At 45.7% G+C, this 19,820-nt stretch overlaps 1 protein-coding gene across 2 annotated transcripts in view; it reads left to right on the top strand.

The window, feature by feature from the left end:
• Positions 1-19,820, top strand: part of GLP1R (glucagon like peptide 1 receptor) — a 587,398-nt gene that overhangs the window by 145,690 nt on the left and 421,888 nt on the right. Inside the window, exon 2 of one of the 2 annotated variants that reach the window (XM_056568650.1) lies at positions 3,357-3,443. The exons of the other annotated variant lie outside the window; for it this stretch is intronic. The gene's annotated coding sequence lies outside the window, so the exon portion shown is untranslated. The remainder of the gene's footprint in view (positions 1-3,356; positions 3,444-19,820) is intronic. 2 annotated transcript variants of the gene reach the window in all.

Genomic DNA, 19,820 nt, shown 5'->3' with positions numbered 1-19,820 from the left:
CTCCCCGATTCCTGGAAGACTCTCGCCACTCAAGCGTTAATTATTATTTGTATACAGCAATATAACTGCGCTCGGCGTGTAAACACGGGAACCTAAACGCACGAGACAGCTGCGGCGGGAGAGACGTGGCCGCCATCGTGATGTGGTAATCACGCCGCATTGTGTCAGCGCTGATCCAGAGCATGATTCATTCTCGGGGGAAGCAGCGGCTCTACGGGGTGCTGGGAGAACACACAATATTTAGTAGAAGTCACTTCGTAACCCTTTTCACCCCTCCTCCCTTAAATATAAATAATATTGCTCTCCCCTTAATATAAATAATATGTTTTTCCCTAAATATAAATAATATCACTGTCCGCTAAATATACAGAATAGCACTCTCCCCTTAATATAAATAATACTGCTCTCTCTAAATATAAATAATACCGTTCTTCCCTAAATATAAATAATATCGTTGTTCACTAAATATACAGAATACCGCACGCCCCTTAATATAAATAATACCGTTCTTCACTAAATATAAATAATATTGCTCTCCCCTTAATATAAATAATATTGCTCTCCCCTTAATATAAATAATACCGCTCTCCCTTAAATATAAATAATATTGCTCTCCCCTTAATATAAATATGTTTTTCCCTAAATATAAATAATATCACTGTCCACTAAATATACAGAATACCACTCTCCCCTTAATATAAATAATACCGCTCTCCCCTTAATATAAATAATACCGCTCTCCCTTAATTATAAATAATACCACTCTCCCCTTAATATAAATAATACCGCTCTCCCTTAATTATAAATAATACCACTGTCCGCTAAATATATAGAATAGCGCTCTCCCCTTAATATAAATAATACTGCTCTCTCCTAAATATAAATAATACCGTTCTTCCCTAAATATAAATAATATCCCTGTCCACTAAATATTCAGAATACTGCGCTCCCCTAAATTTACAAAATACCGCACTCCCCTTAATATAAATAATACAGTTTCCCCCTTAATATAAATAATACTGCTCTCTCCTAAATATAAAAAATACTGTTCTCCACTAAATATAAATGATACCGTTCACCCCTAAATATAAATAATACTGCTCTCTCCTAAATATAAAAAATACCGTTCACCCCTAAATATAAATAATAAATGTTTCCCCTAAATATAAATAATACTGCTCTCCCCTATATATAAATACTGTTTTTCCCTTAATATAAATAATATAGCTCTTAAATACGGTGATCCCTCAACTTACAATGGCCTCAACATACAATGGTCTTTTCTGGACCATCGTAACTTGAAACCAGACTCAACATACAACGTACAGACAGTCCAGATCTGTGAAACGTGTCAATGGCCGAGAGAACTGACCAATCAGAATGGACATTTACACCTGTACTACTGAAGTGCATGCACTGACTGTCTGGTAGCGCCTCCCTACAATACAGGGAAGTACTACAAGTTCTGTATTACTGTTTACCTGTGCCAGGGTTAGCTGCTCCTTTGGACACAGGTGAAGGCGTCTCCATTTTGCGTGTACTGTAAAGGACCCTGAAGAAGCTCCTGTCCTCTGTATAGACCAGTCTTTCCCAACCAGGGTGCCTCCAGCTGTTGCAAAACTACAACTCTCAGCATGCCTGGACAGCCTTTGGCTGTCCAGGCATGCTGGGAGATGTAGTTTTGCAACAGCTGGAGGCATCCTGGTTGGGAAACACGGACATAGACAGTGATTACAGCTCCCAGCAGATCTTTATTACTTTTATATGTAAGGATTTGCTTTATCTATATTAGTTATCTACTTATTTTTCTTTAATCCTCACTTTTTCCTGGGATCCCTGCGATGCCGGGCTGCCTCTCCAGTCTCGAAAACCTCTATGTTTCAAGGACTGGAGACGTTACACCACGCCCCCTTGTTATGTCATGCCACGCCCCCTCCATTCATGTCTATGGGAGGGGGTGTAAAGACCGTCACGTCCCCTCCCATAGACATGAATGGAGGGGGTGTGGCCTGGCGTGATGTCTGGGGGATAAGGGGTAAGATGTCTATGGCTGGAAAACCATGGTGGAAAACATATATATTTTTTTTCAATTCAAATGGTGCCAGAAAGTTAAAAAAATGTGTAAATTAATTAAATTATAAATAAATTCTATTAAAAAAAAATCATTATCCTTCCAGTACTTGTTAGCAGCTGTATGCTACAGAGGAAGTTTTTTTCTTTTTGAATTTCTTTCTTGTCTTGTCCACAGTGCTCTCTGCTGACACCTGATGCCCGTATCAGGAACTGTCCAGAGCAGGAGAAAATCCCCATAGCAAAACCTATTCTGCTGTGGACAGTTCCTGACACGGAAAGAGGTGTCAGCAGAGAGCACTGTGGACAAGACAAAAAAGAAATTCAAAAAGAAAAGAACTTCCTCTGTAGCATACAGCTGCTAAAAAGTACTGGAAGGGTAAAGATTTTTTAATAGAAGTCATTTACAAATCTGTTTAAAGGGGTTAAACCGAAAAAAAAACTTTTATATATATATATATATATATATATATATATATATATATATATATATCTAGATCAACTGTCTCCAGAAAGTTAAACAGATTTGTAAATTACTTCTATTAATTTTTTTTTTATCCTTTCAGTACTTATGAGTAGAGATGAGCGAACTTACAGTAAATTCGATACGTCACGAACTTCTCGGCTCGGCAGTTGATGATTTATCCTGCATAAATTACTTCAGCTTTCCGGTGGTCCGGTGGGCTGGAAAAGGTGGATAGAGTCCTAGGAGACTCTTTCCTAGGACTGTATCCACCTTTTCCAGCCCACCGGAGCACCGGAAAGATGAACTAAGTTACCAAAATAAGTAATCAACTGCCGAGCCGAGAAGTTCGTGACGAATCGAATTTACTGTAAATTCGCTCATCTCTACTTATGAGCTTCTGAAGTTAAGGTTGTTCTTTTCTGTCTAAGTGCTCTCTGATGACACGTGTCTCGGGAAACGCCCAGTTTAGAAGCAAATCTCCATAGCAAACCTCTTCTAAACTGGGCGGTTCCCGAGACACGTGTCATCAGAGAGCACTTAAACAGAAAAGAACAACCTTAACTTCAGAAGCTCATAAGTACTGAAAGGATTAAGATTTTTTAATAGAAGTAATTTACAAATCTGTTTAACTTTCTGGAGCCAGTGGATATATATATATATATATATATATATATATATATATATATATATAAAAATATATAAAGTTTTTTCCTGGATAACCCCTTTTACTTTCTGGCACCAGTTGATTTAAAAAAAAATAATAATAATAATGTTTTCCACCGGAGTACCCCTTTAAGGAATTTTTTTTTTTTTAACATAGGCTTTCAGCACAATATCCTGACATACCATCAGAGCAAAGTGTACACCTAGTGAGAGAACGTTATGACCTCAAGTTTCTGTAAACCAGGTAACCGCACGATATAAATCATTATACATACTGGCTGTGAATGGACACATTTATATTTACTGTACATACGCCCGAAATATATGGGAATAAATGTAAAAAATAAAAATAAAAAAAATAAAAAATGCATTAAGGATCCTTGAGATATTTAGAAAAAATAAAAAAAAAAAGATGCAAAGTGCACTTTAATTTTCTGTTCAGTTGCGGCAAATGTTTAATGTTTATAGGAGATTCGCGGTGCCGCGGTGACACTGATGCTGTAATTCCGAGAAATTAACCAAAAGGTTATTGTTGTTTACACTCCGTTTCCATGGAAACATGTCTTGTGAATTAGCATAACGTATTGAAGTGAGCGGAAAGCGTTGGTTGATTTAAGAAAAAAAAATAGAATTTAGAGGTCGAAGTGAAGGATGAATGAGGCAGAGTCATTGGCGAACGCGCGCAACGGGGGCGGTGCGAATAATCACGGCCAAAAGGACGTTATGTGTAATTATGTAATTTTTTTTTATTTTGTTTACACAACTGTATCTGTTGGTGTCTCTATATCAGTGGTGTCAAAATAGTATACCTTCAGCTGTTGCAAAACTACAACTCCCAGCATGCCCGGACAGCCGTCGGCTGTCCGGGCATGCTAGGAGTTGTAGTTTTGCAACAGCTGGAGGCACGCTGCTCTAGTTACTTTAAGAAGCAACAGGTAACATTCAAACAACTAACAAAACCTCACCGACATGTTTCACCATACCAACTGCATCATCAGGGATCATTAGAACATCATTTTCCCAGCTGTCCAGGCATGCTGGGAGTTGTAGTTTTGCAACAGCTGGAGGCACCCTGGTTTGAAAACACTGCTCTAGTTACTTTAAGAAGCAACAAGTAACATTCAAACAACATAAATAACAAAACCTCACCGACATGTTTCACCATACCAACTACATCATCAGGGATCATTAGAACATCGCTAATGATCCCCGACATGTTTCACCATACCAACTGCATCATCGGGGATCATTAGAACATCACTTTCCCGGCTGTCCAGGCATGCTGGGAGTTGTAGTTTTGCAGAATCTGGAGGTCCACAGTTTGAAGACCACTGCTCTATATGTTTAAAATATGTGGGCTCTATCTAGTCCAAGATGCCCACAAAGAGTTAATCTGGTGGGCATTAAGGACCACCGCTGCCCAGCTCTCCTATCCCAAAGGAGAACTTATATACACATTATTATGTCTTCGTCCTGTACTGCTGGTTGAGCAGTTGCTCAGTACTACAATTCCCAGAATGCATTGCTTTACCATAGGTTTTCATCACAGCCGTCCCACCCTGCCTACTCCCCCTCCAATTCCCTGCTGAGAGCTACTGCAGAAAATCGTATTTTCCAGCAGACTATTACACATCAATCAGTGAGGTTGCAGCACCTGCTGTATTCATTCCATCTGCTCCTCTGCCTGTGGCATTGCTCAGCACATGGCAGCATACTGTAACCACACCTCATTCTTCTCTAACTGTCCCAATAAAGATATATATGTATATGTGTATATGACAGGAAAATGGCAGTGTAGGCGGGGGAGGGGGGGGGTGGCTAGTAAGAGGTCATGACATTACGATTCATGAGGCAGCAGTGGTTGATGTGTTGTTTTAGGAGAAAGGAAAGCGCCAGGGAGACAACATCACCCTGACAATGAGAGGACTACGCAACTTCCTGTCAAGAGAGATGTTGGAGCCAGGGAGCTGCTGGAGACAAGACCACACAGATAATGAGTGGACTACACAACCTCATGTCAGGAGTAGTGTTGAGCGGCATAGGCCATATTCGAATTCGCGAATATTCGCGAATATATGGACGAATATTCGTCATATATTCGCGAATATTCGCATATTCGTTATATCCCCGTTTTATTTTCGCATATGCGAATATTCGCGTATGCGAAAATTAACATATGTGAATATTAGCATATACAAAATTAGCATACGCGAAAATTCGCATATGCGAATTTCGCAAATGCGAATTTTCGCATGCCAGTCTCACACAGTGGTATTACAGCCTTCTTTACACCACACAAGCTGGAAGCAGAGAGGGGTGATCACTGTGATGTGTACTGTGAAAAATAAAATAAAATAAAATAAATAAAAAAACGAATATTCGTAATTACGAATATATAGCGCTATATTCGCGAAATTCGCGAATTCGCGAATATGCGATATTCGCGAATAATATTCGAATTGCGAATATTCGTGAGCAACACTAGTCAGGAGAGAAGTAGGGGCCGGGGAGCTGCTGAGACACCACCACACAGACAATAAAAGGACTATACAACCTCCTGTAAGGAGAGAGGTTGCTGCTAAAGACAAAACCACACTGACAATGAGAGATAAACACAACTTCCTGTCAATAGAGAAGGAGGAGCTGGGGAGCTGCTGAGACAAAACCACCCTGACAATGAGAGGACTACACAACTTCTTGTCAGGGGTATTTCAAGCAAAAACATGATAAAGCCAGGACAATGTGGGATAACACTGTATAAGTAAGTGGGGAAAAGTCTTGTTTAAAGGTGAACTCTGAAGGGGGGAAAAATGTATTCAAATCCATTGATTTCAAGATGTACTTCAGATTTGTAAATTACTTCTATGTAAAAAACTTAACCCTTCCAGTACTTATCAGCTGCTGTATGCTCCACAGGAAGTTGTGTAGTTCTTTTCAGTGTTCTCTGCTGGCACCTCTGTCTGGGTCAGGAACTGTCCAGAGCAGGAGAGGTTTGCTATGGGGATTTGTTTCTACTCTGGACAGTTCCTGACACGGACAGAGGTGTCATCAGAGAGCACTGTGGTCAAACTGGAAAGAACTACACAACTTCCTCTGTAGTATTCAGCAGCTAATAAGTACTGGAAGGATTAAGATTTTTTAATAGAAGTAATTTACAAATCTGTATAACTTTCTAGCACCAGTTTATTTGCATGTTTTTTATCCCGAGTACCCCTTTAAATACAATTTTCTTATACTGAAATACCCCTTTAATTCAGCTTTGCTACAATTTTGGAACAGTTACATTATTGTAACATAGTAACCAGTGTTCAGAAACAACATTTATCTGTGATCTCTGGCAATGGGACTAATAATCTGGCAGTGATGTGTGTTATGTAAAATCATCATCACATGGAGCCTAATACTGCAGGAGGAGGACTCTGGGGGCACTGCCAGAAGGTCACTTAGTGAGGAATCCAGCAGCTCTTACTGTATCTGCAGTTAGGGGTATGGAGCGGCTGAACACCATGGTAAGGATTATTATCCCAGCTGGAAGGAAATAGAAGGAACAGAGGAGGGGGAGATGTGCGAATTGGGTTATTAGGGTCACACTGTATCCCCCTCATGTCTTCTCTCATCTCACACTGTATCCCCCTCATGTCTTCTCTCATGTCACACTGTATCCCCCTCATGTATTCTCTCATGTCACACTGTATCCCCCTCATGTCTTCTCTCATGTCACACTGTATCCCCCTCATGTCTTCTCTCATCTCACATTGTATCCCCCTCATGTCTTCTCTCATGTCACACTGTATCCCCCTCATGTCTTCTCTCATGTCACACTGTATCCCCCCCATGTCTTCTCTCATGTCACACTGTATCCCCCTCATGTCTTCTCTCATGTCACACTGTATTCCCCTCATGTCTTATCTCATGTCACACTGTATCCCCCTCATGTCTTCTCTCATGTCACACTGTATCCCCCTCATGTCTTCTCTCATGTCACACTGTATCCCCCTCATGTCTTCTCTCATGTCATACTGTATCCCCCTCATGTCTCACTTTATCCCCCTCATGTATTCTCTCATGTCACACTGTATCCCCCTCATGTCTTCTCTCATCTCACATTGTATCCCCCTCATGTATTCTCTCATGTCACACTGTATCCCCCTCATGTATTCTCTCATGTCACACTGTATCCCCCTCATGTCTTCTCTCATGTCACACTGTATCCCCCTCATGTCTTCTCTCATCTCACATTGTATCCCCCTCATGTATTCTCTCATGTCACACTGTATCCCCCTCATGTCTTCTCTCATGTCACACTGTATCCCCCCCATGTCTTCTCTCATGTCACACTGTATCCCCCTCATGTCTTCTCTCATGTCACACTGTATCCCCCTCATGTATTCTCTCATGTCACACTGTATCCCCCTCATGTATTCTCTCATGTCACACTGTATCCCCCTCATGTCTTCTCTCATGTCACACTGTATCCCCCTCATGTCTTCTCTCATGTCACACTGTATCCCCCTCATGTCTTCTCTCATGTCACACTGTATCCCCCTCATGTCTTCTCTCATGTCACACTGTATCCCCCTCATGTCTTTTCTCATGTCACACTGTTTCCCCCTCATGTCTTCTCTCATGTCACACTGTATCCCCCTCATGTATTCTCTCATGTCACACTGTATCCCCCTCATGTCTTCTCTCATGTCACACTGTATCCCCCTCATGTCTCACTTTATCCCCCTCATGTATTCTCTCATGTCACACTGTATCCCCCTCATGTCTTATCTCATGTCACACTGTATCCCCCTCATGTATTCTCTCATTTCACACTGTATCCCCCTCATGTCTTATCTGATGTCACACTGTATCCCCCTCATGTCTTATCTGATGTCACACTGTATCCCCCCCCATGTCTTCTCTCATGTCACACTGTATCCCCCTCATGTCTTCTCTCATGTCATACTGTATCCCCCTCATGTCTCACTTTATCCCCCTCATGTATTCTCTCATGTCACACTGTATCCCCCCCATGTCTTCTCTCATGTCACACTGTATCCCCCTCATGTCTTCTCTCATGTCACACTGTATCCCCCTCATGTCTTCTCTCATGTCACACTGTATCCCCCTCGTGTCTTATCTCATGTCACACTGTATCCCCCTCATGTATTCTCTCATGTCACACTGTATCCCCCTCATGTATTCTCTCATGTCACACTGTATCCCCCTCATGTCTTCTCTCATGTCACACTGTATCCCCCTCATATCTTCTCTCATGTCACACTGTATCCCCCTCATGTCTTCTCTCATGTCACACTGTATCCCCCTCATGTCTTCTCTCATGTCACACTGTATCCCCCTCATGTCTTTTCTCATGTCACACTGTGTCCCCCTCATGTCTTCTCTCATGTCACACTGTATCCCCCTCATGTATTCTCTCATGTCACACTGTATCCCCCTCATGTCTTCTCTCATGTCACACTGTATCCCCCTCATGTCTCACTTTATCCCCCTTATGTATTCTCTCATGTCACACTGTATCCCCCTCATGTCTTATCTCATGTCACACTGTATCCCCCTCATGTATTCTCTCATTTCACACTGTATCCCCCTCATGTCTTATCTGATGTCACACTGTATCCCCCTCATGTCTTATCTGATGTCACACTGTATCCCCCCCCATGTCTTCTCTCATGTCACACTGTATCCCCCTCATGTCTTCTCTCATGTCATACTGTATCCCCCTCATGTCTCACTTTATCCCCCTCATGTATTCTCTCATGTCACACTGTATCCCCCTCATGTCTTCTCTCATCTCACATTGTATCCCCCTCATGTCTTCTCTCATGTCACACTGTATCCCCCCCATGTCTTCTCTCATGTCACACTGTATCCCCCTCATGTCTTCTCTCATGTCACACTGTATCCCCCTCATGTCTTCTCTCATGTCACACTGTATCCCCCTCGTGTCTTATCTCATGTCACACTGTATCCCCCTCATGTATTCTCTCATGTCACACTGTATCCCCCTCATGTATTCTCTCATGTCACACTGTATCCCCCTCATGTCTTCTCTCATGTCACACTGTATCCCCCTCATATCTTCTCTCATGTCACACTGTATCCCCCTCATGTCTTCTCTCATGTCACACTGTATCCCCCTCATGTCTTCTCTCATGTCACACTGTATCCCCCTCATGTCTTCTCTCATGTCACACTGTATCCCCCTCATGTCTTTTCTCATGTCACACTGTGTCCCCCTCATGTCTTCTCTCATGTCACACTGTATCCCCCTCATGTATTCTCTCATGTCACACTGTATCCCCCTCATGTCTTCTCTCATGTCACACTGTATCCCCCTCATGTTTCACTTTATCCCCCTCATGTATTCTCTCATGTCACACTGTATCCCCCTCATGTCTTATCTCATGTCACACTGTATCCCCCTCATGTATTCTCTCATGTCACACTGTATCCCCCTCATGTATTCTCTCATGTCACACTGTATCCCCCTCATGTCTTATCTGATGTCACACTGTATCCCCCTCATGTCTTATCTGATGTCACACTGTATCCCCCTCATGTATTCTCTCATGTCACACTGTATCCCCCTCATGTATTCTCTCATGTCACACTGTATCCCCCTCATGTATTCTCTCATGTCACACTGTATCCCCCTCATGTCTTCTCTCATGTCACACTTTATCCCCCTCATGTATTCTCTCATGTCACACTGTATCCCCCTCATGTATTCTCTCATGTCACACTGTATCCCCCTCATGTCTTCTCTCATGTCACACTGTATCCCCCTCATGTCTTCTCTCATGTCACACTGTATCCCCCTCATGTCTTTTCTCATGTCACACTGTGTCCCCCTCATGTCTTCTCTCATGTCACACTGTATCCCCCTCATGTATTCTCTCATGTCATACTGTATCCCCCTCATGTATTCTCTCATGTCACACTGTATCCCCCTCATGTCTTCTCTCATGTCACACTGTATCCCCCTCATGTCTTATCTCATGTCACACTGTATCCCCCTCATGTATTCTCTCATGTCACACTGTATCCCCCTCATGTCTTATCTCATGTCACACTGTATCCCCCTCATGTCTTCTCTCATGTCACACTGTATCCCCCTCATGTCTCATGTCACACTGTATCCCCCTCATGTATTCTCTCATGTCTCACTGTATCCCCCTCAAGTATTCTCTCATGTCACACTGTATCCCCCTCATGTCTTTTCTCATGTCACACTGTATCCCCCTCATGTCTTCTCTCATGTCACACTGTATCCCCCTCATGTCTCATGTCACACTGTATCCCCCTCATGTATTCTCTCATGTCTCATTGTATCCCCCTCAAGTATTCTCTCATGTCACACTCTATCCCCCTCATGTCTTATCTCATGTCACACTGTATCCCCCTCATGTCTTCTCTCATGTCACACTGTATCCCCCTCATGTCTTCTCTCATGTCACACTGTATCCCCCCCATGTCTTCTCTCATGTCACACTGTATCCCCCCCATGTCTTCTCTCATGTCACACTGTATCCCCCTCATGTCTTCTCTCATGTCTCACTGTATCCCCCTCATGTCTTCTCTCATGTCACACTGTATCCCCCTCATGTCTTCTCTCATGTCACACTGTATCCCCCCCATGTCTTCTCTCATGTCACACTGTATCCCCCTCATGTCTTCTCTCATGTCACACTGTATCCCCCTCATGTATTCTCTCATGTCACACTGTATCCCCCTCATGTATTCTCTCATGTCACACTGTATCCCCCTCATGTCTTCTCTCATGTCACACTGTATCTCCCTCATGTCTTCTCTCATGTCACACTGTATCCCCCTCATGTCTTCTCTCATGTCACACTGTATCCCCCTCATGTCTTCTCTCATGTCACACTGTATCCCCCTCATGTCTTCTCTCATGTCACACTGTATCCCCCTCATGTCTTCTCTCATGTCACACTGTATCCCCCTCATGTATTCTCTCATGTCACACTGTATCCCCCTCATGTCTTCTCTCATGTCACACTGTATCCCCCTCATGTCTTCTCTCATGTCACACTGTATCCCCCTCATGTCTTCTCTCATGTCACACTGTATCCCCCTCATATCTTCTCTCATGTCACACTGTATCTCCCTCATGTCTTCTCTCATGTCACACTGTATCCCCCTCATGTCTTCTCTCATGTCACACTGTATCCCCCTCCTGTCTTATCTCATGTCACACTGTATCCCCCTCATGTCTTCTCTCATGTCACACTGTATCCCCCTCATGTCTTCTCTCATGTCACACTGTATCCCCCTCATGTATTCTCTCATGTCACACTGTATCCCCCTCATGTATTCTCTCATGTCACACTGTATCCCCCTCATGTCTTCTCTCATGTCACACTGTATCCCCCTCATGTCTTCTCTCATGTCACACTGTATCCCCCTCATGTCTTCTCTCATGTCACACTGTATGTGACCGGGCTCCTGGGTTCCAATTCAAAAGCTGCAACAGGCTCTGGGGCCCCCGTTCAGCCAGGGATATGCTGAGGGGGCCGTCAATCAAACCCAGAGTCCACTATGAATGGGTGAATAGCCGACCCCCAAACAGAAGATCGCGGTGGCCCCAGTGGTAAGACCCTTGTGATAAGAAACGTATCCCCTATTTTAGTATAGCCACCTGCTATTAACCCCAAGATGATTAGGGCGTAAATGAATGCCCTCACTGATTGAGACTTAAAGGGGTTCTCCGGTGCTTACACATCTTATCCCCTATCCAAAGGATAGGGGATAAGATGCCTGATCGCTGGGGTCCCGCCGCTGGGGACCCCCGGGATCTTGCACGTGGCACCCCATTTATAATCAGTCCAGGGTGCCGCATGCAAGATCCCGGAGGTCCCCAGCGACGGGACCCCCGCGATCAGGCATCTTATCCCCTATCCAAAGGAATACACAAACACACACAGACACACATACAAACAAACACAGACAGACACGAAGACACATAAACACACACACAGACACACACACACAGACACACATAAATACACACACACAGACACACAGACACACACACAGACACACACACAGAGACACACAGACACACACACAGAGACACACACAGACACACACAGACACACATAAATACACACACACAGACACACAGACACACACACAGACACACACACAGAGACACACAGACACACACACACAGACACACACAGACACACACAGACACACACACAGACACACACACAGACACACATACACACACAGACACACGCACAAAGACACACATAAATACACACACACAGACACACAGACACACACACAGACACACACACAGAGACACACACACACACAGACACACACACAAAGACACACATAAATACACACACACAGACACACAGACACACACACAGACACACACACACAGACACACACACACACAGACACATACACACATACACACACATACAGACACACACACATAGACACACTTACCTGGCCTGCGCAGCGCTTCTCCTCTCCGGCGGTGGCTTGATGAGTGATGTCACTGACGTGGGTCTGCGGAGGGATGTCACTTGCATGATGTACCTCGTCAGACCCGGGTCGGCCTGCTGCGCTATAATGCGGCGCGTCCGCTTTAGAACAGTGAGCAGCGGCGGCACATCACGTGTGTGTTGTGTGAGGGGGCCTGCCCACCTTTTAAAGGCGGACCCCCTCACACGCTGGGCCCCTGTGCAGCTGAACCGGCTGCACAGGCGATATGTCCGCCCCCGATCGTATGAACCTACGGAATAAAGAGAAGATGTCAGTTGGACTGGATAGTGCACTGGGGAGAAACAAAACAACTACATTTGTAAGAATATGTTGTTGTTTTTTCCAATTTTGCTCCACAAAGAATTTTTTGGGGGCTTCACCATAGATTTTGTGGTAAATGAATGATGTCATTACAAAGTACAACATAACCCACAAAAAACAAGCCTCACATGGGTCTGTGGAAATAAAAATACAAGAGTTATGGCTATTAGAAAGCAAGAAGGAAAATAAGCAAAAACATACATTTAAAATAGGGAATGGTTTAAGTGTAGCCCTGGGCTCTGCTGCAGCCAATTTCCCTGCTTATTTAAAGGGGTACTCCGCCCCTAGACATCTTATCCCCTATCTAAGGCATAGGGGATATGATGTCTGATCGCGGGGGTCCCGCCGATGGGGACCCCCGCAATCTCCCTGCTGCAACCTGCGTTTATTTAGAGCGTCGCGTGCAGCGCTGGAGGCTTGTGACGTCACTGCCACGCACCCTCAATGTAAGTCTATGGGAGGACCGTCATGCCCCCTCCCATAGATTTGCATTGAGGGGGCATGACGGCATGGAGCAAAGTTCGCTCCGTGCAGCAGATGTCTTTCATGCTGCAGCCGAGATCGCAGGGGTCCCAAGCAGTGGGACCCCGCCATCAGACATCTTATGGATAAGATGTGTGGTAGCCCTTGGGGGGTGTATGGTAGTGGTGGTATGGTATCGGTATATGAGGGGTTAATGTTAACCCTATAGTTTGTGACGCCAGGCTGAGGGTTGGTATGCTGAGGTAATGCTCCGACCTATCGCTGCCCTTCCCAGTAACGATAGGTGCATGTATATAATGACTGAAGGTCCACAAGGAGATTTAACTTGAACTTGAACACATTTTACTTAAGTGCTTTCAGTATCCAAGACACAGTAACAGTCTCATGCAAACAGTCCTTATATTGCTCAGTGACTGACAGTTGTTGCGGACCTTGAGCTATTTATTTTAAGTCTCTGAATTTAGGGTAGATATTTGCAGATCTGTCCGGATTTAGGGATTATATTAGGTCCGGTGATGCTGCAGAGTGTCTGGGGATTGATACACTCTCTATTCTGAATTATTCAGCCGTTGCCGCAAGGCTCGGGCCTAACTCACTGCGTTAGTTGCTGTGCAGATCCTTCTCGTTTGACAGTCCAGGAACAAGAGAGATCCTTACTGCTTGGCTGCGCAGGAACAAGAGAGAGCAAACATGGCCGCCACTCCCTTATATGGGCAGGGGGCGGGGTGAATCCGATATGTCGGAACATCTGTCATTCACCATTACACAGAGTAATGGGATTGCTTACGTCACAGGGCCTCCAAAGGTCCTTAAGCAGAATACCATAGAGTTTACCTAGTCACGTGACCCGCAGGTCCTGCAACGCTATGGAACTGGTAATTAACCATTTATTTACATCTATATCACCATATTTACATTAACCTTAAATAAATTACTGGTCTATTAGCTGGAATAGAGGCGACAAGGGGTAGGCTAACAACAACAGGGATCCCTACGTCCTAGGGACTCTGGCTATGGGGAACCACACATACATAAGTACCGTATAAGATGCGATACCGGGACACCACAGATGTCTAGGGGCAGAGTACCCCTTTAAGTATCCACTTTAAGCGATGGATCCTCAACTGGGCAGTGGTCCCTGTTCTGGGTAATTGCAGCGTCGTTACAAGGTCCAAAACAATAAACAAATCTCTGTATAGATGTCAGGGACACAGGTCAGGATACAAGGGGTTAACAGGCAAAATACAACAAACAAAACACAGGGGATAAACACACAAACAGACAGAGAGTGGTCAAACAAGCCAGGTCCAAATTGAGATAACAGCAAAGGTACCAAATCAATAAGCAAAAATAGTAATGTCACAAGACGAGGTCAAAAGACACTGCAAGGAGTGTACAAGAGCTAGTGCAGAGGAAATGAACACAAGCAAGGACAAAGCAGATGAGCTAGGTATTTGTCTGCACCTGAAAACAGCATGGACGCTGAGAAAAGATGTAATTGGATCAAGGTCCACTGATAGGGCGTTGTCACAACAATGGTTCAGCCAAACACAGGAAAATTACCGTATATACTCGAGTATAAGCCGATTTTTTCAGCACGATTTTTCTTGCTGAAAACACCCCCCTTATACTCGAGTGAACTCTCCACCCGCAGTGGTCTTCAACCTGCGGACCTCCAGAGGTTTCAAAACTACAACTCCCAGCAAGCCCGGGCAGCCATCGGCTGTCCGGGCTTGCTGGGAGTTGTAGTTTTGAAACCTCCGGAGGTCCGCAGGTTGAAGACCACTGCGGCCTTCGACATCATCCAGCCCCCTCTCACCCCCTTTAGTTCTGTACAGTACTCACCTCCGCTCGGCGCTGGTCCGGTGCTGCAGGGCTGTCCGGAGAGGAGGTGGTCCGGTGGGATAGTGGTTCCGGGCTGCTATCTTCACCGGGGAGGCCTCTTCTAAGCGCTTCGGGCCCGGCCTCAGAATAGTCACGTTGCCTTGACAATGACGCAGAGGTACGTTCATTACCAACGTACTTCTGCGTCATCGTCCAGGCAATGCCTCTATTCTGGGCCCGAAGCGCGGAGAAGAGGCGGCCCCGGTGAAGATAGCAGCCCGGAACCACTATCCCACCGGACCACCTCCCCACCGGACAGCCCTGCAGCACCGGACCAGCGCCGAACGGAGGCGAGTACTGTACAGAACTAAAGGGGGGCGAGAGGGGGCTGGATGATGTTGAAGGCTGCAGTGGTCTTCAACCTGCGGACCTCCGGAGGTTTCAAAACTACAACTCCCAGCAAGCCCGGACAGCCGATGGCTGTGCGCACCTGGATGCCGGGTCCATGCAATAGTTGTGTATCAGTATGTGCTGCCAACTTATCCTATATATATATATATATATATATATATATATATATATATCCTCTCCTCTACTATCCTGGATCAAGGTACACTAAGTAGCTCTATCTAGAGCAGTGTCCCAAGTAAGGTGCCTCCAGCTGTTGCAAAACTACTGGCTGTTTGGTTGTCCAGACATGCTGGGAGTTGTAGTTTTGCAACAGCTGGGGGGCACCCTGGTTGGGAAACCCTGATCTAGAGCCTTGTTATTATCGCCTTCACTTCTCATGACTTGTTCTGTGTGTTTATTGTTTTATCTTATACATATGTGTTGTGCTCTTTGACACCTTCCCCCCCTCCCCCCCCAGTTAAGTCCCTTGATGATGTCAGTACCTTCCATGGGAAACATGTTGGGACATTTTTTTCCCATGTCTGGTTCTGCCGCAGGCTGTCGGGGCATGATGGATGCTATGATTTTGCAACAGCTTGAGAATCATAGGTTGGGAAAATTATATTACAGAGTGAAATTTGCAACAATTGTAATCTGTATTATGCATAGATGTAGAATATATATATATATCTCCTCCCTCCTCTACTATTCTGGAGTGGGATACAGTAAGTAGCTCTATCTAGAGGTGTCCCAAGCAGGGTACCTCCAGTTGTTGCAAAACTACGAGCTTTTGGCTGTCCAGGCATGCTGGGAGTTGTAGTTTTGCAACAGCTGGAGGCACCTTGGTTGTGAAACCCTGATCAAGAAGAGCCTTGTTATAATCACTTTCTCTATTGATGACTTGTTTTGTGTTTGTTGCTTTATATGCATATGTGTTGTGCTCTTTGACCCCAACCCCCTCCAGTTTAGTCCCCTGATGATGCTGGTACCTTCCAAGGGAAACATTTATTTTTTATTTTTTTTCAATATATAGGATTTTATTGATGTCTGATTATTCCGTAGGCTGTCAGGGCATGATGGATGCTATGGTTTTGAAACAGTTTGTCATCTAATCTGTATTATGCATCAGTAGAGCCAAAGGCTGTCCAGGCATGCTGGAAGTTGTAGTTTTGCAACAGCTGGAGGCACACTGGTTGGGAAAACCTGATCTAGAGCCTTGTTATTAATCAACTACGTTTGACTTGCGCTGCATGTTTATTGCTTTATCTTATGCCATGATTATCTTATGCATTCGTGTTGTGCTGTTTGATCGCCTGTTTGGTCCCCTGATGATGGCGCTACCTTCCAGGTTGAAACACGTGGGGACATTTATTTTTTTTTTTTGTATGGGATATTGTTGATCTTATTTGTGATTGTACTTGGTATATTCAGCTTCAGTTAGACGCCGGCGTGTTCACCATACACGCACCAGCTCCGGACACCGCTCCGGTACTCGCTGCCATTGCAGCGTTTTGTGTGCATATCTATCAACTATTTGTAAGTACCGTATTTATCGGGGTATACCACGCACCGGCCTATAACACGCACCCTCATTTTACTAAGGATATTTGGGTAAAAAAAGTTTTTTACCCAAATATCCATGGTAAAATGAGGGTGCGTGTGTGCGCGTGTATACCCCGATATACCCCCAGGAAAGGCAGGGGGAGAGAGGCCGTCGCTGCCCGCTTCTCTTCCCCTGCCTTTCCTGGGGTCTAGAGCCCTGCTGCCGGCCCTTCTCTCCCCCTGGCTATCGGCGGCGACAGCCAGGGGGAGAGAAGGGGCAGCGGCACCCATTGCCGGCGCCGCTGCCCCGTTGCCTCCCCCCATCCCCGGTGGCATAATTACCTGTTGCTGGGGTCGGGTTCGCGCTGCTCCAGGCCTCCGGCGTGCGTCCCCTGCGTCATTGCTATGCGCTGCACGGCGCGGCGCATGACGTCAGTGCGCCGCGCCGTGCATAGCAACGACGCAGGGGACGCACGCTGGAGGCCTGGAGCAGCGCGGACCCGACTCAGGTAATTATGCCACCGGAGATGGGGGGAGGCAACAGGGCAGCGGCTCCGGCAATGGGTGCCGCTGCCCCTTCTCTCCCCCTGGCTGTCGGCGACGCTTCTCTCCCCCTGGCCGGCACCGATAGTCAGGGGGACAGAATGGGTAGCGGCGCCGATAGCCAGGGGGAGGGAAGGGCCGGCAGCAGCGCTCTAGACCCCAGGAAAGGCAGGGGGAGATAAGCGGGCAGCGACGGCCTCTCTCCCCCTGCCTTTCCTGGGGCGGTATCGGTGTATAACATGCACATAGACTTTAGGCTAAAAATTTTAGCCTAAAAAGTGCGTGTTATACGCCGATAAATACGGTATATCCAGACCAGAATTATGGTCTCTTCATCATATACTTGTTTGCATGGCGCCTTTACATGTATTAAATGCGGGCATATTGCCTTTACAGCATCCGGTGGTCTCTTAAGCAATCCCAATATCCATAAAAGACCGTGAGTACAAGCCCTAAACCCCTGTTAGGCATGATCCCTGGTGAGTTACAACATGTTGCTAAGGGAGATTTCCATGTATTTTTTATTTTTAGCTTGCACCCAGGCCCTTTTGGGGACAAACGGTGGATAACTGGCCGCATAAGCTACTGTAGAGACCCCGGCAGTAACACACTGGTCATAAGTTTGGTCTTTTGTATTTAATTTGTTTTCATTTGGAGTACAGAACATCTGTGTCTCCATATAAGAGATTGCTTGTCTGATACTTGTTATCTAACATATAACGCTGACTCGTAGTCCCTGATGAAGTGGGGGGAACAAAGTTATTTACCAGTTCCCCCCATGGAAACGCGTTGGGACAAGGGACTCTAACCAATATTTGATTGGAATTTTCCATTTCTAAAGTATCAGTCACGATATGGTGACATGTTGACAACTACTGTTTGTTACAGTCTTGATTATGATACTAGTTTGATATATGAGCGCCATATGCTAATTAGTAGCTCTTAAGTGTTGATTTGATTATCTTTTTTCTTGGTTGCACTATTTGAGCACTATAATTTGATAAGTCTAACATATTTTAGCGACTAACAATTAAAAGTTATATTTTAATAAGGCACCTCAGTCCTATATAGGGACCACATTCTTTATTTTCTGTTCTATTGCCGTGAGGTATTATTGAATCTGGGTAGATGTATGGCCTGTATATCTCATACATTTAACCTCTTAAGGACCCAGGGCGTATGGATAAGCCCTCACACCCTGGGCCTTAAGGACCCAGGGCGTATCCATACGCCCTGGCGCTTTCCGGTCTCTGCCGCGCGCCGGGCAGAGATCGGAACTGGATGCCTGCTGAAATCCTTCAGCAGGCATCCAGGGCAAACGCCGAGGGGGGCCATGTAGGGACCCGACCGCCCAGTAATTTCGCATGATCCCGGCTGTCACAGACAGCCAGGACCATGCTGGAGGCTAGGAGCGAGGTGGCAAACCTGCCACCTCCTCCTATACCCTGCGATCTGTCGGTTAGTTAACCGACCAATCGCAGGAGGGGGGGGGGGCGGTTACTTCCTCCCGTCCTGCCCGGCCCCTGAAAGTCCGGAGAGGACGGGAGGAAGACCGGAGGACGCGGCGGGGGACGGGGGAGTGCTGGGGACCGGCCCCGGTACTTACCTCGTCCCTGAAGACCCGGATCCTGGCGGCGGAGACGGCGGCGGCGACAGGTGAGTAGATCTTCAGCCGCGGTCGGGCCCTTTACAGAAATGAACGTCGCCGTAAAGCGACATGCATTGCTGTAATGGGACCCTGTAAACTACAACTCCCAGCATGCCCAGACAGCCCTTGGCGTCTGGGCATGCTGGGAGTTGCAGTTTTGCAACATCTGGAGGTCCACAGTTTGGAGACCACTGTGTCCTTCTAGATGTTGCAAAACTACACATCCTCAGCATGCCCTTACTGTCCAGGCATGCTGGGAGTTGTAGTTCTGTAACATCTGGCCCTTCAGATGTTGCAGAACTACAACTCCCAGCATGCCTGGACAGTTTTGGCATA

The sequence above is a fragment of the Hyla sarda genome, chromosome 3, assembly GCF_029499605.1.
Source record: "Hyla sarda isolate aHylSar1 chromosome 3, aHylSar1.hap1, whole genome shotgun sequence".
Classification (NCBI taxonomy): Eukaryota; Metazoa; Chordata; class Amphibia; order Anura; family Hylidae; genus Hyla; species Hyla sarda.
The sequence above is the reverse complement of the archived record's forward strand: the minus strand, read 5'-3'. Positions and strand labels throughout refer to the sequence as shown.